This window comes from Ornithodoros turicata, chromosome 1, assembly GCF_037126465.1.
Source record: "Ornithodoros turicata isolate Travis chromosome 1, ASM3712646v1, whole genome shotgun sequence".
Lineage (NCBI taxonomy): Eukaryota > Metazoa > Arthropoda > Arachnida > Ixodida > Argasidae > Ornithodoros > Ornithodoros turicata.
The window spans coordinates 69,603,675-69,626,392 of NC_088201.1; the positions used below are offsets into that span (position 1 = coordinate 69,603,675).

General features: G+C 46.5%; 1 long non-coding RNA gene across 1 annotated transcript in view; it reads right to left on the minus strand.

Annotated features, from left to right (window-relative positions):
* Positions 1-20,520, minus strand: part of LOC135400302 (uncharacterized) — a 34,628-nt gene extending 14,108 nt beyond the window's left edge. Inside the window, exons 1-2 of the long non-coding RNA XR_010424580.1 lie at positions 20,483-20,520; positions 9,875-10,004 (exon numbers count right to left, since the gene is read on the minus strand). This is a non-coding gene — a long non-coding RNA (uncharacterized LOC135400302). The remainder of the gene's footprint in view (positions 1-9,874; positions 10,005-20,482) is intronic.
* Positions 20,521-22,718: the final 2,198 nt, after the last annotated feature.

Genomic DNA, 22,718 nt, shown 5'->3' on the forward strand with positions numbered 1-22,718 from the left:
AGTTCAGAAGGTAGAATGTCGCAACCACCTTCTTCGAAACTATGTAAGTCGTCTTCGAGATGTTGCTTTGGCAAAGAGAACAACCGCCATTCCCCCATCGCTGAAGAAGCTACTTCTGGATAATGCTGTTCGACTAAGAGTTGGAGTTGCTAGGGCTATTCACTATCGCAAAGAGCAGGCCGAGTTCAGCAAACAAGATCAGATTCGGAACCTGGTGGCTGATATCCGTAATGGGCCACTCCATGTGTTTGGTGACCACGCAAAATGTGCGGGTTACTTTTGCAGTGGTCCAAAAGAAGGGGAAGTCAATCACGTCCCAGAGCTCAGGAAATGCGGACTTTTCAATGAAATCCTTTTTTTTGTCATCTTTGTCATTAATCTACCTCATCCTTCTTTCATCATCTGTTAGTTTTTTGGTTATTTCCAAATTCTTTTTCTTTATTTGTTATTTCTTAATTTTCTTCCTTTATTTCTTTCTTATTCCTTCCTATTTCTTTCTTTCTTTAATTCTTATCTTTTCTTTTTATTTATTTATTTATTATTATTTATTATTTCTGGAATAGCAAGCCGACGTCCCGTTTGGCTGACCTTTCCCCGTATTTTTTTCCTTTTCGTCTAATAAATATATCCCCCCCCCCCTTGTAGCGATGAGTCGTTTGGCAAACAATGGTAGCAGCTTGATCCTTGACGTTAACAATAATGCTGCAGAACATTTCAATTCTCTCGTTGCAAAGTTTTCTGGCGGTAAAAGAATAAACTTTTCCCAGAGGGGATCATTCGAAATGCGGGCTTCAGGAGCTGTCGTGTCTTTCAACTCTAAGCAGTACCATCGTGCTGTACATAAGGCAGTGTACAACACCAGCCCTGGGAAGTATGCACAAATTATGCTGAAGCGTAAATCAGCTGTTCGTGCTGCTTGCATAAGGCATCAGAGTTCTGGGGCTGCTCGCTGTAAGCGTTCACTTGAAGGTGTGCCTTGCAAGCGTGCTTCCAGCGACAACCACTATGGTTCCATAGTGGATGCTCCAGACATGAACCACGATGACTATGTTGAAGCTGCTGCAGCGTACAAGGATTCCCTTGTGCTCTCCCAACCAGATGCAGAGCAGCTCGAGGCTGATACTCGAGGTCAAGGAAGGAGAACTTTGTGGATGCAGGAGAGGCGAAAGCGATTCACCGCTTCTAATTTTGGCAAGGTATGCAAGGTGCGAGATGCAACGAGCAGTGCAAGTACTGTTCGTTCCTTGCTCTATGGTCATTTTGACACTGAGGCTCTCCGATATGGTCGCGACGCTGAGCCCATTGCAATTGCTAAGCTGCAGGATGAGTCGGGGGTGACTGTTTCACCATGCGGCCTTGTTGTTGATCAGGAGTTTGCATACCTTGCTGCAACACCTGATGGGCTTGTCAGTGACGACACTGTCGTGGAAGTGACGTGCCCTTATTCGGCTCGGTCCCTTACCCCTGTGGAGGGAGTGAGGGCAAAAAAAAAACACCTTTTGCACTATTGATAACTCTGGTAATATTTCGTTGAAGGAAAACCATGACTACCACTATCAGGTGCAGGGACAGCTCCACATCACTCGACATCAGTTTTGTCTTTTTGTGGTATATTCTGGTGAGGAAATTTTTGTCCAGAAGATCGAGAGAAATGATGGCTTCTGGAGCAAAATGATTGGCCACCTTCAACTGTTCTACTCGCATAGCCTTCTACCGGAGTTGGTTGACCCTCGGCAGTCCCGTGGGCTGCAGCTCAGAGATAACAAGAAGAGTGACCATCAGGTTGCCTCGCTCTGTGATGCCGCCAAAACAACTTCCAATCAGGGCGATTCATCCAGAAAGAGACGGAAGACTGGTAAAGATAACTCACCTGCCGCTGTTCTGTAATTATGGCTAGACTGTGGATTTACGTGTCATTTAGTTTGTGCGGCTCCACCTTTGCCAAGTGTTTTAATGCATATTCATCCATTTTGCTTCATAATTTACTGAATGTTTTTCCATATACATGTCTTCGACTTTGGCTCAGGCTGCATATCTTCACGTTTGTGTTTCATATTTAAGTTACCTTTTTCCACTTTTACTGTGCATATTTTTCAATTTTCCTCAATATTTATATTAATATATTTCTATGTATAAATCCACAGACTAGTCGTGCGATGCTTGTCATATTTTAAACATGGCGTAAGAGTGTGAAATCTGAATCCAGCCATCAGCACGTGAGGATCTAAGTATGAGAATGGTGCACAATCTCCCAACCGTAGAACCGTCTTCCCCGGCATTGTTGAAACACGTCCACACGTTGATGCTATATGTGTGAGGCCATCATGGTATTCTACCTTGGCTTGAGTGTATGATGATATGGCAAGGCTGTCCCTAAACCGTCGTTCTTCCCAGGCATGGTTGAAACACGTCCACACGTTGATGCTATATGTGTGAGGCCATCATGGTATTCTAGCTTTGCTTGAGTGTATGAAGATATAGCAAAGCTGTCCCCAAACCGTCGTTCTTCCCAGGCATTGTTGAAACACGTCCACACGTTGATGCTATATGTGTGAGGCCATCATGGTATTCTGCCTTGGCTTGAGTGTATGAAGATATAGCAAAGCTGTCCCCAAACCGTCGTTCTTCCCAGGCATGGTTGAAACACGTCCACACATTGATGCTATATGTGAGAGGCCATCATGGTATTCTACCTTTGCTTGAGTGTATGAAAATTGTGGAAAGAAACATGAATGGTATTCCTAGCACTTTTGAAGCTCCACCAGCCTGTTCAGATGTCGACATCCTGAGTATGAATCCATTTTGATATTTTGACAAGGTCGGTAAGTATCATAATTGTGCAGAGCTGTCTCCCAACTGTCGCCAGTTCCCCGCATTGTTGAGCACGAGCAACATCCCAACGTGTCGCTCTGCGTTACGTCCTCTTGCCATCTTGCCTTTCCTTGGGTGTCATTTCAACATATGAAAATTGTATTTTCAGATTCAGGTATCCAGTACTACTGCAAATATGATGGCCAGACACCCAAAGGTCAAACTTCCTAAGTATTACTGTCTTTACCTGTCATTTGAAAATTTCCTACTCTCTCCCTGATTATGAAGCACCTGCCCTTGCCAGTGTTGTACCTGGTTCAGCATTATGTGGCCAATGATGAATGGTGCCCTGTTGGACATTTTTTTCCCATAAACACACACTCTGAGGCTTTAGCTGCCAACTGACAAGCATGGCAAAAGCAACTATCAGTTGCTACTTCATTGCTCAAAAAGGAAACTCGTTGCTGAGTAACACGTTCCAAGTTTTTACTGTTCCCATATTATGAATCTGGCTCTGTGCACCAGGATGCTATATGTTGATGCCGTATGTGCGAGACCTTCATGTCAAAGTGCGCCTACATGCAGCGGACTGTATGGTACTTCATTATGTGTGTATGCCACATCGCCAATGATGAAATGTGCTGTTGGATACTGTACCCACGAATGAACATTCTGAGGCTACAAGCATGAGCTGATACGCATAAGTAATGCAGAAAACGTGACGATGTATACATGCTGCGTTCTTCAATAAAATATCTCATATCTACCAATAGCGAACACATGCTACTGATTTCTTTTTAATCTTTCGGGTGCTGGCTGTCTAGGATTTTCTGCTTGCAGGAATCTGTGAACCAGTGGTTACTAACAATGGCTATTGGTCACCTTGACCAGATTTCATCTGAAGAAAAACTTGAGTCCGGGGGAACACTGCAAACACATCTGTACGGACCACAATACAAATTTGAGGAGAAATACATTTTTTCCCTTGAAAAGCTTGCTATGAAGCATAATATATTTTATTAACCAAAACATATCGCACGAGTTGCACCCGTAGGAAAATACCCAGCCATCTCATTCAGGCTACAGTGGGCATCAGTGACTCGCATTCATAGTGGCAAGCAATGCAGTAGTCTTTCAATTTCAAATTTGACACGCATTATCATGCACCACCTCGCTGTGTTTAGAGTTTCTGCTCCAGGAAATGTCACGGGGAGGGGGACATATGTGCCCTGGACCAACTTCTAAGGAAACTACTGGTCTGAGGGTGCCTAGGGTAACGAGCAGACAGCCCAGCCGGAAGCTGGCAGACGGCATGGAGCCATTACAAAATCGCCATTGGAATGATGATAGTTGTTTACAAAATTTTATCGGGCAGGTCTTGTGTAAGATGTGGGCCATTTGTACACTAATCATGGGACAAAGTATGCGATGGCAGGAGGAACAGGTTACAAAAAGCTTTGGCTACGTTGCTGCTGCTGACAGAAGTGAGCATAGGATTGGGGATCAGATAACGTGGTTGTTATAATACAGCAGGTAATGGTGGTAACATCGTTCTGTGTCGTCATGACATGGCGGCTAAAATGGTGAGCGTTCACCACGGTGAGCGCACAGGCCTACATGCACTCGTGGGGTGTCCCTTAGCACGACATTCTTCACACGACTCCATTGGCTTGAGTACGATGCCACGACGCGGACCCGGTGCTTTCAGCCATCGTCCATAGCGTTTCACGAGGGCTGTGCGGAGGATGCCTGCTAGGCACGATAACCCCCGTCCCCTCGAAATGTGATAGCCATCCCGTGAAAGCATCCCCTCTTTCACCTCCTTGTTCCTGGTAAAGACCTTGTGCTGGAAAAGATATTTGAACATATATACGGAATGTTTTTGCAAACAGCACTTCACAAAGACAGCAATACAAATAAACCGGAATTCCTGGTAGGCATGTGCCAGTACTTCGTACGCATTTTATTTTCATAAAAATTGCGCGATAAAAAGCAGCTGGAAACTACCTTTGTGATACTTGAATTACAAACAGGCACCGCATCAAGACCATCACCTGTTTGTAATTCAAGCACCACAAAGGTAGCCCCAGTTACTTTTTGTCGCACTGTTTTTCCAAAACTAACGAGCATTATAAAATACCTGCCATGACCACCAGGAAGCAGGAAGTTCCAGAGTTAGCGTTCGAGAAGCGACTACTCACGTCAATGCTCAACACCGTTGCGTCACCGGCACGGACAGCTGGAATCGTGCGCAGCATCGCGTTATATCCCTGAATTGTGCCAGAAAGTTCAGGCCGCCTTGTCTGTGGCATCAGCTTATACAGGAATATATGCTCCGCGTAGCCTTTCGCCACCTCAACGGTATCCTGTGAAAGACAATTCATGGAAATGAATCTTCCCTGGCGTGTCAGAGGAAATGGGTTTTAGCAGCACGGAGATTGAAATTGTTGCAATCTGTACTTACTGAGACTTCCCGCAAAACAGCTGCGGCACTCTTCCCATCCTGGATATCGTTGCCACCGATATACATGACGATCCAGTCTATACTGCTAGGTGCAGTCGATGGATTTTTTCTCTCAGACGGGCCGCTGTAGCTCCGGGATAGCTAAAAGTGACGATTTCCACGTCAGAGTCTACGAACAGCCTGTCGCGCGTCGTAAACTTCAGCTGGCTACTGCCAACCAACGCGCCTTTCATCGTTTACGTTTCTGTGGGATCACAATGCGTTATGCGGCGAACTGCAAAGTCAGTTGAACGCTAAACAAGTAAATCTCCGAAGAAGCTGCAAGGGAGAACCATGCGTGCGTCTGTGCCGTGCGCGAGACGCAGTTGGCGCTGTTGCGTAGTCCTCCTCACCACAGCTGTCTGGTCGTCTGCTCGCTGAGGTCGACGCGACCACCAAGCCTTTGGCAGCCCGCTCGTCCAGACGCGGATGTTATGTGACGGGGCCCACACAACAAACCCACCGCATCCAAAAATATAAATAAAATCACATGCGTTTGTGGTGTTTTGCACATTGGTTTAGGGCCTTATGGACCAGCGAAACCAAATATAGTGGGATGACCGTGAGGGTGGGGACGTTTGCCACAAGATTTCGCGGCACGCTACCCAAACCCGGATTTATTTGTCATGAGCATTCTGCACGTATTCCTAAGAATCCTTCGCTGTAGTGGGACGATCATATGTTTAAACACTAAAAACAACAAATTATTTATCGAGCGGTCAAAAGCTTCCTTTTATGAACTGTATATGCACCGCGGAAAGGATGGATATTCGCCTGCGATCTCTGACGGTGAAAATGAAATCGTAGTTCGATTGCCGCGGAAATAAACACTTTTTTATTTTTGAATCGGATAGTCCGCAATTGATGCAAACTACACTATGATAAACAGTCGCGTCCGAAATATCGAATATTCAGACAAACAATTCAACACGTCAGCCTGAACAGACTGGAAGACAGGTTGCTTTATCTTGGAATTATGAAATTTTTATCGTGGTTGAGGAAGGCCCGGCTAGCATTAAACCCCATAAAAAAGTAACAGTAATACAGTGAAGGAAGTAACAAATTGATACCTGCCGTCTGCACGCACACTGTATCACGAAATTGGCCAAATCCGGCGGCCATTTACTCAAAATCGCCGCCAAAATTTTGGCACGATTTTCGGGTACGTTATGGAGCTATCCTTCCCGAGAACACAGAAAGAAAATTGGAATGGACAAATGGGACTGGCCATCGGGCCCGCTGCGAGCCTGGGGAGAGCAGAGGTGGGTTTGGATAGGGCCTCAGTATAGAAACATTGGTGTATGGGCAGGGCACGGGCCTGAAAATCCGGCCCATGCAGTGCTCTACCTCTTCTCAAAGGCGACTACAGTGCCAAAATGCGCATGACCTGTGCATACGTGCACTGTTTGGTTTGTTTGATAGCTGAAGAAACTCGGGACGGGGGACAAGACAGCCGTTTCTATAGAAAAGCGCTATCACACATTTTGTTTTCCCAAATGTTCGCGTAAGCCAGACGGACACTTGGTAGTTTGACGAAATGGGCATTTGGACCGTATGACGTGCAACCCATTATTTGAGGGCGAAATCCATACCCGACCCCTAAATCCTCTGACAAGACCCGCCACCCGCGCTCTACCAGAAAATGAAATCCACACCCAACCGGACCCGACCAGCAGGGGCTGCGGCGCCTTTGTTTACTTATTATTTGGTATGATCTTTTCTCTTCGTTGTTGTTGCTGTAGCCGTTGCTTATTCGTGGCCGACCCGCCAGCAGTGCTTGTGCCAAAAACGCTGCCCGCAACAGTCTCGCTACCCGCGCGGGTGTCAATAATATCACCCGCAACCGACCCGCTACCCGCGGGAAACTCCAAACCGGGATCCGCACCGCAGGATAGAGCGTGTCGTGCAGAACCCTGCACTACGCCTGAAAACTCCGCACTTCGGCTTTCCTCTTGATCAGCGTCTCACTCTGCTTCACGGAGAGAGCGGTGTCGTGTGTACGCGGTTGCTCGTTGCTCCTCTCTGGCTTTGTTGAAGGACGCTCCTTCTGCTGTCCAAACGCGCCCACCACGCCTGTGGGCCCCAACGTGTGTGAGTGCATGTGTGTGGAATTTTGAGTAGCAAGCCGTAGCCATCTGGCTGACATCTCCTAACCCCTATGTAGAAGAAGAACCGAGACCCAACACAAACATTCAGCTGTCGAGTATCATGAAGTCTGTTGACGTACATGCCGCACCATGTGTTGTCGAATCCGAACCTGGCACGGGCACGTGCGAAAAACGTAAAGCCCGGCCCGACAAGACCCGCGCAATGCTCTAAAAGAGAGTGCGAAACCCTATCGAAATTTGCTAGCAGTCCTGTGCGAGCGCACCGGCCTTGAGTTCTACTATGAAATAATGCGAGCCGATTGAGGGAGCGCTTTCACGACACCAATCGACAGCAACGAACGTCATGGTTCAACAGCGTAAATGTCACTGGCAAGAAAAGCAGGGATGTTTTGCAACGGGATGTTGCAGTGTCATATATGACCGTCGACAACCCCGCGTCCTTTCTGGATACTGTTGCCTCTGACAAAAATCGCTATTCAGCTCAACTGGAGTCCCCCGATACTCTCAGGCACAGGTGATCCTGTGACACCACGAAAACTGAAAACTACGATCACTATATCACGAATAGACACCTCCACGGACAGTCTCTGCGTATTGGGTGAAAAGCTTTAGCCCGCTGCTACCGATCAGAGCAATCTTCATCCACGAGAAAGCGAGGTGGTAACGGCGGTACGCGACAGCCACACGGCATGTTCGAGAAATGCCAGTAAAATGTACACAGCAAACGCGAGACGACCAAATCCACCGCGCAAAAGCAAATCGGGGAAAGGAGGAAATCTAAAAATAAAGGAAACACAACCCAGCTCATAGGTCTCCGCCTGTCACGTGGGCTTGTCGTGTCCTCCAATCAGAGACGCGATGGACTTCTTACAAAGTCGGAGGAGTGGGAAGGGCGCGTGTGGCGCCATCTATCGCAGAAAAAAGTTCATTTTTGAGTTGAGACCTATGTGATATGTCCTCTTAACCGAGAAGGGTTTTTCCACTGACCTGTACCGAAAGCCAACTGATGGTCAGCAGTACCTTTCCTTTAACAGCTGCCACCCGCGCCATACTAAACTCGCCATTCCTGATAGGCAGGCACTCCGATACAGGAGGATCTGCTCGGACGACGATGATCTAAACAAAAACCTCGCGGAATTAGAGCACACCTTCGTTAATCGTAATTTTCCACCCAGTCCAGTAAAAGACGCCCTGTCCAAAGCACGACAAACAGACCGGAGGAACTTATTCGGTAAACGCAACGACGAACCCAAGCCCCCCTCCCCCATACTTTTAATGCCAGTTTAATAAATATCTTTCCCCCACTCCCTACTTCAGTCTCTGGTGTCTTGTTTCCCTATCTTTATACAACACCCTGGTCGTTCGAACCTCCATTTTGTAGCGTATATATATATATAGTTGAAATAAATGGGAGACAGAAGACAAAAGTAGGGGAAGTAACAAAAAAAGGGTTTATTAAAACTTAAAAATCATGAAAGTTAGGGAGAATGTCTACGTTACGGCGGAAGCTCCGCCTTCTTCGGGACAAAAGAGCTAAATGTGGCCACGAGGCTGATAAGGGGCTTGAGAATGACGTGATCGGTTGGGGGAAATTCCCGCCACCTGGCGGTTGTCAATTGGGGAAATTCCAGAGCGTTTCTGTGTCAGGTCCAGGAGTGGGGTCATCGTCCTTGTGGGTCAGTGGGGACCTTGATCTGGCTGAAACGAGAAAAGGCAACAGGGTCTTATCTAGGTTGTTAGACTTCTTATTGTTGACAGCATGCCAGGGTCCTCGAGGACCCCTTATCAGCCTCGTGGCCACATTTAGCTCTTTTGTCCCGAAGAAGGCGGAGCTTCCGCCGTAACGTAGACATTCTCCCTAACTTTCATGATTTTTAAGTTTTAATAAACCCTTTTTTTGTTACTTCCCCTACTTTTGTCTTCTGTCTCCCATTTATTTCAACTATAATTACGTAGCCGTCCGATCCAACTCCAACTTTTCAAGAGATATATATATATATATATATATATATATGTGTGTGTGTGTGTGTGTGTGTGTGTGTGCGCGTACAAATCCGTGAAAAGGCTTCCTGGGGCCGCGTCAGAAGCTCTGATTCTATGCAGACATAGTGCGGTACTTTGTGTCGTTGTCGGGTACGTCATCTTATCGGTTCAACACCGCTCTACAAGGGCTAACCATTCCAGATGTAAAGTAGGATGTCAGGATCTCGCTCGGGAAACTCAATGCACAGCAATATCGTTCGCGAAAACAGACCAGATACTCTTTCGTTCTCCAGGTAGCGACAGCTCCTCGCAGCATAGTGAGCACAACAAGACAAAGGTTACCCCAACAGCCGGCAGGACACTCTTGGGCGTATACTGGTGTTAACCACACAGTCAACCCGTTATTGCATGGGGCTCACCCACTACTGGGGACAAAGTCAGACTTAGAACGAATTTGTAAACCACTTACCCAACTTTTATGCGTAGCTCGATGACGTAGACGCGCGCTGCATAACGCAGCACCATGGACAGACAACATCGGACTTCTTCCCTTGACGTCTTCTGCAAGTTGTATTGTCGAGGCTGATCTTGCCAGAGCTCTGAAAAAGACACAAAGGAAACATATTACATCTTACTACCTCCGAATGAGCGCGAAAACGAGGCTAAAAGGTATGTACAGGTTGGGACAAAGTTTACGGAACACGCGAGCGGCGTACTTTTTCTTCGGTGCGACACCCTTGCTGCCGCCGGAAGCAGGTGGGTTGACTGTTTCGGCGGGGTGGAATGGTAGGCTCTTAGCGGCACACAGCGGTAGCTTCCACTTCCCAGGCACACCCAAGTGATAGAGGAAATATAACTACCGAAACAGTCAACTCAACTTCATCCGGCAGCCGCTAGGGTGTCGCACCGAAGAAAATGTACGCCGCTCGCGTGTTCCTTGACCAGAATTCAGGGACACGATACAGAAAGCCGGCTTCGCGGGATAGCAGACAACCATGCAAGAAAGCCGACGTGGCAGATTTGCACGAGGATATGGGAGGAGGAAAATTTCGGGGAGGGATGAGGAGGAGAGATAAAGATAACTTTTAACGCCATCTGCACGGTAATAACACCGTGGGCACGCGGGGCACGCACGAGAGCGGTAAAAAAGAGAGGTAAAAAAAATGCAACGCGTGGCTCAGAAATTGAAACATGCATCAAGCCTTTTCTGTTGGATGAATGTCGTTGCGAAATCAAAAATCGCCCTATAGAAGCTTGTGAAGCGAAATGATTGGTCCGCATGAGAAAGGCACGATCTTAATATTAATACTTCGTGGCGCCGACTATGATCATGAGCGACGCCACGGTAGAGAGATTGGTCTGTTTGTGAACAATTTCATGATGCAAAGGCAGCTATGGCCTTAGTGTAACCTTCAGTGGAAATTAATACATACGTGAACGATGTACTCGAGAATAGTTTCTATTAGAATTAAAAAAGAGTAGACAGGGACGTCCACAGATCGCTATTGCAGACCTGCTGTTCGTCAATCAGTACCAATGTAGCTACATTTACGCCATTTAGTACCCGTACCCGACGTAACCACTCGCGACAGTAAGCAAACAAGAAAATGAGCCAGCTGCTGGGAGTCCTTTTTCAATGTGGTCGCAGTTATGTCGCTGCCTTCACCTATCTTTGAATGAAGCGGTAGCATACGTTTCTCAGCGCTTATCATCACTCTTAAGGACAACCTCCATGGAGCGAATTTTTGCAACGAGTTTCGCGCGGCAGACTGCCACGCGCGTTCCGCCGCCAGTTGTTCGCCGGCACCAGCTCCATGGAGCGAAAAACCAGCGGACGGCGTCGGGAAGTCATGCTGTGATGTCACTGTTGCCAGCGTATAAGGTGAAAGCTTAATGAAATCAGTTGCTCGAAAAATTGCATTTAATGTCACAAATTTTGCAACTAAATCCAACAACTCACTGAAAAGATGCGCCCAGTAACGTACCGAAAGGCATATTCACTACTGCGAAAGGAAAACATGTTTCTTGGCAGAGAATGCCTCACGTTCTAACGATGCAGTTGGCGAAACAGCGAGCAGACGACAGCATCTAGTTGAAAGAAGAGGACGATGACGATGATTCACGAGAGCAGATGACCACGTGTAGCCCGCCATACCACGTGCAGGCGATCTGGCGTAGATTCGTAGCGGAAGAGCACTTTGATTGGTTCATTTCAGTTGACGCTTCCGGAATCGCGGACGCTGGGCGAAAATATCTGGCATGGGCAGATCGGCGGCGGACGCTCACATTTTTGACGCCTCGCGCAGGGCGTCCGACGCTGAGCGAAGTTCGCAGCTTTTTCGCTGTACATTCGCTCCATGGAGGTTGCCCTTTATACGGTGTTTTGATTTGATTTGATTTGACTTTACTGGCGCAAGGATATCAAAGATCATGCTGCGCCGAATAATTTTGTTGAGTTACTCTACATTAGGTCCAGTTCAGTCAGGTATTTGCATTTTCAGAGACTATGAATTTCCTATGCCCATTGTCAGATCTGAGACTGTGTATGTTCTCATCATGCTGCAGAGCCCACATCATTGTGACACTGGGTAAGGACAACCCAGCTCGCTACCGGCCGAATGGTGCCAAACGTGTGGGCAGGTCGCAGCAAAGTTAGTATGGGGTGATGTGTAATGTACATAGAAGATGATCTGTGGTTGAATAAAGTATATGGTTGTGTATGAATATAACATGTCGCAACGAAAAGCCACGGAGCTTTGATGTACCACCAGGCGAGGGAGTCACCAATATTCCTCTGTTTCATTGTGAAACTTCGGAGGTACATCTGGCGAGGGGCTCACCGAACCCTCTACCCAGAGGGATTCCGAGGGTGCCCCCGGTAAGGAAGTCACCTATATTCCTCTGTCTTTCAGGACTTCGGGGCACACTCGGCCGAGGGTTTACAGCCCTGCTCCAGCAACCTATGTTGCTAAATAAACTGCAGGAGCTTAATGCCTTTCAAAAAAGCCAACACCGCATTAAAAGCGACCAGTGGTTCATCTCCCACAAGTAACCTCAAGTGGAGCGGAATGCACAAATCGTACAACTTTTTGAAGTGTCTTCGTCTAAGCTGCTGATATGCAGGACATACCAACAGAAGGTGAAGAACTGTGACGACCTCACCGCAGAACTCACAAATGGGTGGGTCTTCTCCCATAAGCAAGCGTGCATGGGTGAGGTGCGTATGACCAATGCGCAGCCTACAGTGGACCACTGTTTCTCTGCGGTCCGCGCTTATGCCGCGATTTCTGTTTATGAGCTCAGGTTTTATCATATGGAGCTTGTTTCCGCTCTGTTCATTCCATCTAGCTTGCCAATCGGAATGTATAACCCTACGTACTACTGTTCGGAAGTCATGCAACAAAATCCTCCGTTCAGTTGGTTCACTATGCAGTGCTCGTGCAGCTTCACGATCTGCAAGTTCATTTCCTTCTATCCCACTATGGCTTGGGATCCACATGAGTTGGACAGTATGTCCGGTCGTTGAAAGCGCGGATATCGCGTTTTGGATGTGTCGCGCTGGATAATTGTTTTTTTGTTCATCAGATGCTATAGCCAGGAGTGAGCTCAACGAGTCTGAGTATATAACTGAGTTTTGGATTCCATGCTCTTGAATGTGATCAACAACAATTTTTATTGCGTATAACTCCGCAGTAAGGATACTAGAATGCATATTTAATTTCTGCCGTTTCCTAATTGTATTTCCAACAAAAGCACATGCAACTCCACACATGCCTTTTGTGCCGTCAGTATAGAACTCCTCATGTTTGTCAAACCTCTCTTTGATCTGCGGAAATTCTTGTTTTATTATCAGTGGGTTAATCACCTTCTTGTCGAACTTTCTCAGCATGAGATTACACTGAACCTTTTTCTTCTCCCACGGTGGGGAACTATCCACTACACTGAATAGCGGATTCTGAAAATCACTGAAGTTCAATCTGTGGGCTTGCTGTTCTAGACGCATGCTTATTGGTGGGACTGCACTGGCTTTGTTTTCAAAGAGTCGTTTGTGCCTGGTCTCTTTAATACAGCTGTACGCAGGGTTATTTGTTTGGCACCTTATTTTTGCTGCGTATGTGAAGGAGAGAAATAGCCTTTTGCTTAGGTTGCAAATGCCTGTCTCCACACACAGGCTTTCCACTGGCGAAGTGCGGTATGCTCCTGTTGCCAGGCGCAGTGACTCGTTTTGTATGGGATCGAGAATTTTCAACGCACTAGTGCTAGCTGACCCATAAACAGCAGCTGCGTAGTCAAGAGTGTATCCTACAGTACACTCGTATATTCTTATGAGAGTTTCTCTGTCGGCTCCCCATGACTTATGAGATAATACTTTCATGAGATTGAGGGCCTTGCTGCATTTCTGTTTGAGGTGTTTAATATGTGGAATAAACGTGAGCTTTTGATCAAAAATCAACCCAAGAAATTTGTGTTCCTTTCGAACTGGTAGGTCATGCCCATTCAGCTTAAGTTCGGGGTTTGGAAAGAGCCCGCGTTTTCGGTAGAAAACGACACATGTGTTTTTTTCAGCAGAAAAGTGGAAACCGTTTTGGTCCGCCCAACCGCAAAGCTTATTTATTGCGACTTGTAATTGTCTCTGTGCCATTCGAAGATTGACCGAGCTATATGATAGTTGGATATCATCCACGTATAATGAATACGGAATGCTGTGGGGAATGACCTCAGATATAGAGTTCAGCTTCATTATGGAAAGGGTGACACTAAGGATACACCCTTGCGGAACTCCATTCTCTTGGATAAAGTGACGAGAGTAAACACCTCCTAATCGGACTCGAAATACCCGATCCCGCAAAAAGCTTTGAATGAACTTGATTATGCGCCCACGAAATCCGTACCGCTCGAGATCCCGTATTATGCCATATTTCCAGACAGTGTCATAAGCTCTTTTCAAGTCAAAGAATACAGAGATGCAGTATGGTTTCTGTAAAATCGCCTCCCGAATTTGCGTTTCCAAGCGGATTAAGTGGTCTGTTGTAGAACGGCATTTCCGAAAGCCACACTGATATTTGTCGAGAACACCTTTGCTTTCTAGTGTGTATGTTAAACGGTTATTAACCATTCGCTCCATGATCTTCGCGATACAGCTGGTCAGCGCAATTGGTCTGTAACTACTAGGTGATGACGGTTCTTTCCCTGGTTTAAGAATAGGAACAATGATAGCTTCCTTCCATCCTGCTGGGAGCTCTCCCTCTTTCCACACCCGATTAAAGAAGTTTAATAGTGATCTCTGTGATTCAGCTGAGAGATGTTTTATCATTTCAGTATGTATTAAGTCTGGTCCTGGTGCCGTTTTTTTTTTTTTTTGCTGCACGCAAAGCTAGCTGAAGTTCTTCCCAGGTGTAGTCTGTATTGTATGGTTCACAACCAGAAAATGTAGTAGTAATTCTTTTCCGTTCTTCGGTATTTTTGTATTTTACAAAGTTAGGGCTGTAGTGTGCCGAGCTGGATACGTGCTCGAAATGTTCTCCTAAGGCGTTGGCCTGTTCTTGGAGACTTTTACAGGGGACCCCATTGACATGTATCAGGGGTATCGTGAAGCCTCGATATTCACCCTGTATCTTATTTAGTCTGTCCCATACCACTTTGGAAGATGTGTTACAGTTAACGGACGTGAGAAATTCGCGCCAAGATCTCCTTTTTGCCTGTCGTTGAATCCGTCTTGCTGCCGCACGCTTCCTCTTAAAATCTATTAGATTGTCTTGCGTGGGACATCTACGGAATTTTCCCCAAGCTTTCCTCTGCGCACTAAATGACATCTTGCATTCATCTGTCCACCATGGTTTGGGTCGCTTGGGCAAAAATGTCGACGTCTTTGGGATGTTTTTCTCAGCAGCATTTAGTATTGATGCTACTATATTTTGGTTTACTTTGTCGATTGACACGTCGTTGGACGATAGTGGTTCTAGTTTGCATGCATCCTGAAATACTGCCCAATCTGCTTGGGACAGTTTCCATCGTCGTGGTCGTCTGGGGAGTGAGCTATTGGTAGACATATATTTCAGGTTGGTTGGAAAATGGTCACTTCCATATGGATAATCCTCCACTGACCACTCGAGATATTGGTACACTGACGCTGAGCACAGCGACACATCTAGACAAGAAGAACTACGGTGTGTTACGTTATAGTATGTGGGTGTTCCAGAGTTTAGGACACATGTGGAGTGGTTATGCATCATGCTCTCAATAATCTTGCTGCGCGTATCAGCTCGGTCGCTGCCCCAAAGAGGATTATTTGCATTGAGACCACCCAGTATTATAAACGGACGTGGCAGCTGCGACACAAGGCGCTCCAAATTCTCAGGTTCGAAGGCAAAGTTTGGAGGTATGTATAATGAACAGAGGGTCAGAACTCTGTCCACGCATATCTGCACCGCTACTGCTTCAAAATCTGTCACCAAAGGAATTTCCACAGCTGGCAAAACCTTTTTTGTGAGTATTGCAACCCCTCCTGCTGGTCGCATTGAATTCATCCTCGTTTTTGAAAAAAAGGTTAAAATACTTGAAAGGGTTTTTACTCTGCCCACTAAGGAAGGTTTCCTGAAGAGACATGGCAACGGTAGTATTCTTTTCAGTATATCCTCCAGATTACTCCGCATGCCTCGACAATTCCATTGTGTAAATGAGATGACCATAATTGAATGTATAATTTTACAACAAAAAAGTTGCCACTCCTTTTAACTACACTCTTAAAAATGAACTTCACCGCATAGCACGTAGCCAACCATCACCTCGAACGATATCGTTATCTGCCCTGATTTGTTGGAAACGGGAGGCGTACGCCTTTTCTGTGACACTTATGCTGTTCATAATTGTCACAGAAAGGGCGTACGCCTCCCGTTTTCAACAAATCAGGGCAGATAACGATATCATTCGAGACGATGGTTGGCTAGGAGCGTGCTATGCGGTGAAGTTCATTTTTAAGAGTGTACATGGAGGGTTCACCTGTTTTTCCTCTGCCTCTGCCTTTAGAGCCCTTGCCTTTTGGAGCGTCGGATCGGAGAGGTACGCTAGACACGTCTCGTGCCACTTTAAGCGACTCTCGCTCATCGGCATCCGACAGCTCCATAGGTTGCTGGTTTATTCCCTCTGGGACTGTGCTACCACCGTCAGAAGAGGGAACGTCTAAAGTTATCGGAGATAGTCCCCCGAGACTACCGAAATCTGTTTGGCACGCAACGGCCACCAGCTTGGGTGCTCGTGCAACTCGTCTTGTGTTTTGGGAGATGGTAGGTTGAGACGCAGACCCCATCGAGGTCTGATTTCCAACTGACGTCGAGGGCAGTGCCATCCCCCTGAGCACTGCCTCCGAGTAAGTACCTGTTCCCCCGATGTCGAACTGAGCCTTTGCGGCTTTGTATGATATGTTCTGGACTGTTTTCAGCTTAATGATCTGCTTCTCTTCTTGCCACCGAGGGCACGATCGCGAGTATACAGGGTGGTCCCCTGAACAGTTCATGCACTTTACTGCGTTATTGCAAGTTTCATAAGAGTGGTCCTTTCCCGCGCATTTCGGGCATGTAGCCTCACCTCGGCAAGTTTGCGAGCCATGTCCGAACCGTTGACATTTAAAACACCGACGAGGGTTTGGAATATATGGCCTAACGCGACATTCTATGTATCCTGCTTTTATGGTCGTTGGTAGAGTATATGAAGACAAAAAGACAATATGATATGTTTGGTCAAGATTTCATTGCCATCCCTGCGAATTTTTATTCGCTGCGCAGCAACCACTCCATATGTTGACAGACCTTCCACGATTTCGCTTTCAGAACTGGTCAGGAGGTCATCTTCTGAGATTACGCCCTTTACCTGACGGTGGGGCGTAGCACATACTGGCGTTCCGGCAATGTCTTTCATAGCTAGTAGCACATCACTCTGTCTTTTTGTTTCGATTTTTACTTGCAAATCCCCCGAGGTCAGCTTTTTTGCTGAGTACGATTTTCCTGATGCAGCATCAATGGACTTTGCAATCAGGAATGGCGATATTTTGCTCAAGGGTTTCTCGTCGTTTGTTGAATGAACAATTAGATACCTCGGGAAGGACAGCTCTGTCAGGGTGCGTTCTATGTGTTTTAAGTCGATTTTCACTATCTCCTCGGTGCGGCTCCTTTTCGGGGGCCGATCATGTTTTTTGTTTTGATTTTGAGTACCCATAAGAGTGTAAAGAAATATTCAGAACCCGCGTTGTACCACCCACCATCGAGTCCAACCAAGGGGACGTGTTCGACACGTCAGTACTTAGGCGAGAACTATACCCAAGTGCAGTGAAGTCTCAAGGATGGAAGACACTGCCCGAGGTTGATCCTTGCCGCCACCGGGAGAATAAAGAAAAAGAGTAGAGGAAGTAGATGAGAGAAAAAAAGGGGGAGAATAGGCTGGAAAAAACGGGGTGGCAACTGAACTGGATGACCCTGGAGGACCCTCCAGGGCCGCCGGTCTAGGAGAGGCTGGGGCCAAAGGGGTGTGTTGTCTTCCCTGAGGGACCCCAAGCGGTCCACACAACCTCAGCGTTGACTCAACCATTAGGTCTCCCCTTTCCTCAGACACGGGAATGCCGCGCACAGTTCTACGCGGGGGTCTTAACTCTCACGGTGACCCAGCCAAGGGTGAGAGCGGGCTATTGCGACAGGTTTCACCCGTCGGGCGATGGGGGCGCCACTTTCCCGACGCCGGGCTTATACGGTGTTTTATGAAGGCCTGCGGTTGAATTATTCGTAAACAAGTGGCGATATCTACATATTTAAAAGATTCCTTTTTACTGAGCATAGCAATAAGCCTCCGCTCATTAATTAAATAAAAAGCCCGTTTTCACTGGACGCTTCCGGAACCTCTATTTTATTAAAAACCTCTATTAAGGGCAACCTCCATGAAGCGAATGTACAGCGAAGAAGCAGCGAACTTCGATCAGCGTCGGACGCCTTGCGCGAGGCGTCAAAAATGTGAGCGTCCGCCGCCGATTTGCCCATATAGATATTTTCGCCCAGCGTCCGCGATTCCGGAAGCGTCAATTGCAGATGAACCAATCAAAGTGCTCTTCCGTTACGAATCTACGCCAGACCATCTGCACGTGGTCTTCTGCTCTCGTGAATCATCGTCATCGTCCTCTTCTTGTAACGAAGGAGTCATATTGGCGAATGCTCAGCCGCTCTACTTCTACAGGGACAGGCATGAACTAATCCATACTTCCAGGCCTGGACGACACTGTGTGCAACACTCAGTATACTGGGCTATCTTAATTGTCGAAACTATTAAATTACGTCGCGCCTACGGTAGTGATCTGCAGGCAGGTAAAGCCAATTTTATGAGCAAGTGTACCTGAATTCTAAGATTGTGTGTATTTTTCAAACGAAGGCGTGTCCTCTCAGCCCAGCAAAAACATGCATTGTTGTGCTTTCGGGTTCTTCATATTTAGTACTCTCACACTTTTTGATTCTAGCCGTGTCCACAATGTATTTAAATTGAACCATAACATAATTGAAGAAGTTGAACCCGCATTAGGCTCAACAGAATATTTCTTTTATTCACCTATACAGTGCCCCATCCGATAATGGAGTGCCTTGTCATCGAACGTTGCTCATATACTCTTTCTTACTGTGATTTTGTTAAGCTGTGCGACCTTGTACAAATCCCCTGATGTAGCGCTTATAATATACTTCAGGTATAATAAATGAAATTTAAAATATATGAAATGTGTATAAAAACAAAAGTACCACACCGAGGATTAAACCCAAGAACACAAATCCGCAACGCGCTCACTATACCACGAGACCAGCAACGCGACAACCCAGCGCGAAGAATTTGGTTAGAAATATTCTGAAGGCCATCGTAGGCCTATCGTGTACTTTTTTCGTCGTGGGAAAAAATTTGGACCACCTGCAACTGCGCACAAAGTTGCAGAGCGCGCAAGACAGGCCAATCTTTCATGTCCAATGTGGACACCTTTTGGGGAAGCCCTGGTTTTGACGTAATTAAAGGATTAAGACACACCAATGTATTCTGCCATGAAGCCAACACAGCGAAAATAAGTCTCCCAGGAAAAAAAAAAACCGTGACGGTCTCGAACTACCAATTTACTTGTGGACAATCGAGGAACCTTCCGCTTGTTCGTTGCTAAGACGCACAGCAACTGCCGTCACGCCTAGGGGCTCCTCACAACACTATATTCTTGTCTGTCAATCCCGCCTTAAATTAACAAAGACGTAGAGGCAGCTATAGGCGAAGAGAACTCAAAATGAAAATAGGTATGCTAAATTACAGTAAACCGCTAGCAGATTTTAATTAAATAGTGAAAAAGACCAACGGCCAAATCCCGATGACAAAGCGATGACTCATCTACAGGTCACCGGAAAGCCCGCGAAATGGTCACAGCACTGACTGACACCGTCAACCAAGTGGCTTTGATATTATGTAACGCAAACAACGAAACAAATTCGATATCCGGAATGGAGCTGCAATTGACAAACAGGCAGATATTCTTGAACACAACTACTATGAGGGCGCGCTGAATTCGAGATCTTGGTAGGCGCAGGCGACAAAGTACAAAGACGAACACACTCAGACTACATTACTAAAACACCCACTCGGGGGTTCTCGTTTCTGTTCTGTGTTGTCCATGTGTGCCACTCACCAAAATTTGAAGCGTCAACAGATACTGACAGACAGATATAATCTCATTTAGTCCCAGCCATAAGCAGGGAAAGCAACTGACGTGTTTTGGTTGCAGTATTCATTTTCGGTATTGCAACATTTTCGTTTCGGTTACTCGTTTCTATTATCACCCTCTCAATTTTGTTTCCGGTAGAATCGCTCTGTAATGGTCTGTAACAGCCGTTACATTAGCGAAGCTGGCTCCAGAAATTCATCTCAACAAAGCATTCGTAATATAAAACTCAAAAACCCAGTTTAATTCAGTTTCAGAACTTTACAAAAGAATAATGCAAGCAACATCGAGCATTTCCATCTAAGAACGTGCAATAAAGGCATTAATAAAGTGAGAGATAAAAAACATACAGTTGTTTACCTGCAGTGATGCACAGCCGACGCCACCCGCACTGCACGTAATCCAACGACAAAGAAAGGTTTTCGCGCCAACGTCATCACAATTTATAGCCACGTGCCTTCCCCCTCTAGCGGTCAAGAGTTGCAAACAACATATAAATATACAAATAAGTAACTGTTGATAACAGCAGCTTTGTCGATACCTAGATCATCAAGGGTACAATAAAAATTACCTTTAGCTTAAGGATTAGTCTTATTTTTCAAAGCTCTTCGTTTGTGAGGATATGATTCACGGAGACCACTAAAGGAGAGAAGGGAAAGAAATCTACAAAAAATATAATTGTTCTGATGTAAATCGATGCTGCAAAAGGGGTCTCAATATTGCTGACCACCTTTTTTATGGATATCCGAAAATATCGCGATCACCCGTGTGTAGACGTAGCAATAGCGCTTTTGTCCTGCATGTTTGTGTCGCGTGTGCCCGTCACAAGTGAGCTGCACGACGTTGTGAACCCACAGCATATGTTACATACTACTTATCAAAGTCAAAAGGATTCTCAGAACTGCTGCCGAACGGTCCTGTCACGTGCCATTTCGCATCGCTACGCCTTTGGAACTCACTTTATAGCAGCAACATTTCGGTTTGATTTTAAGGCTTACAGGGTTATGGGCATCCGACTACGACTCACATCTAGATTGCGACACAGAAAACAGCTTAACAATTCGACTACCACCGGGCATAGTCACGCCACCCACGCCTCCAAGACGTGTCACTTGGGCTCCGACTACTCCCGCTCCAACTTTCCTCCGGAACGCTGGAAGGGGGGCATATGTAGTGCGACGACAACGACACTACAATCCGCCCACGCCACGCGCTCTTGCCTCACGCAGGAATTAAACATTCTTCTTTCGCTCACCGACAACGGCTGTTGTAGTCTGTCCTCATTCTTCTGCGAGAACCCCACACACTAACCACGAGATCTGTCCGGGGAAGAAATATTGCTTCATGTAATTATTCATCGTACGTAGATAACCTTTTTCGGACATGTCGGTATATGACCAAATTAATTATAGTCTATAATTAATTTGGTCATATACCGATTACAGCAAACTGGTCTATAATTTATAGACCAGTTTGCTGTAATCTTATCACCTAACACAAAATGCAATGTGGATTGCCAATGTAATGTTTGCACCGACCTCCTTCTCTCAGGAACATATCCAGTCCGCAAACACACGTTAAGAACGACGGACTGCTAGCCACACTACGCATGCTTGCAGTGGCTTGCAGGTGAATGACTTCGTGCGCAGCTTGCTCATACAGATATGTCCAGACATTCCGCAGAAGCCACACATCTTATCAATCACCAATATTGCTGCTGATAGCAAACATCAACTGCAGTTTATGTCGAGACAACATGCAACATGTCATTAACAGCAGAAGGACAGCTATCTCATCGTTCTTGGATAAAGGTCGTACGGCGTCAACAGTACGAGACCTCATGTTAGTGTATCGCAAGTGCACAGACATCGGTCATGACGTCATTCTTCAGTGGATACCTGGCCATCTTGGCATAAGTGGTAACAAGAAGGCGGACGAAATGGCGAACATCGCACACCTGTCATCGACAGAACATCTAGTCACGTTTTCTAAGCAGGACATCAAATCTCTCCTAAAATCTATGACTGATAACATTCGCAGGACAAAATGGCACCAAGCCGACAGTGGTCCGTCACTGCTGCACGCGCTAGACCCGGAGCTGAATTTTACCATACCTTCAAGAACGCCCAGACACATAGAAACTCTCCTGCATCGTCTAGGCCTGAATGCGCCCTATGGTCGCCAGATTCTTCATAAAGTGGACAAGGTGGACTCGCCCAACTGTTTACTGTGCGGGGCAGTGGAAAACACTGAAGATATCATCATGCATTGTCCAAAACATGCTGCACAAAGAGGCATCTTGAAGCAGACCCTTGGCCATCTCGACGGCAGGGACTTCAGCATACAGAAAGTCGTAGGCGTATGGGCGCTAAGCAGATGGACGCGGCCTTCAATGCTCTTGTCAATTTCATTGTGAAATCTGGACTAGAAACCCTATACTAGACGGTGCGTGGACATTAATATGGTCCTTTGATGTGAACGGCGCGCTCGGTCCTGCGTGGTCGCGGTCGTGACGCTCGCCCCGGTGAACTTTTACGGTGCGCTTTTGCGGTGCGCCTTCTTTTTTTTTTTCTGTGTTTCTGTTTCTTTTTCTGTT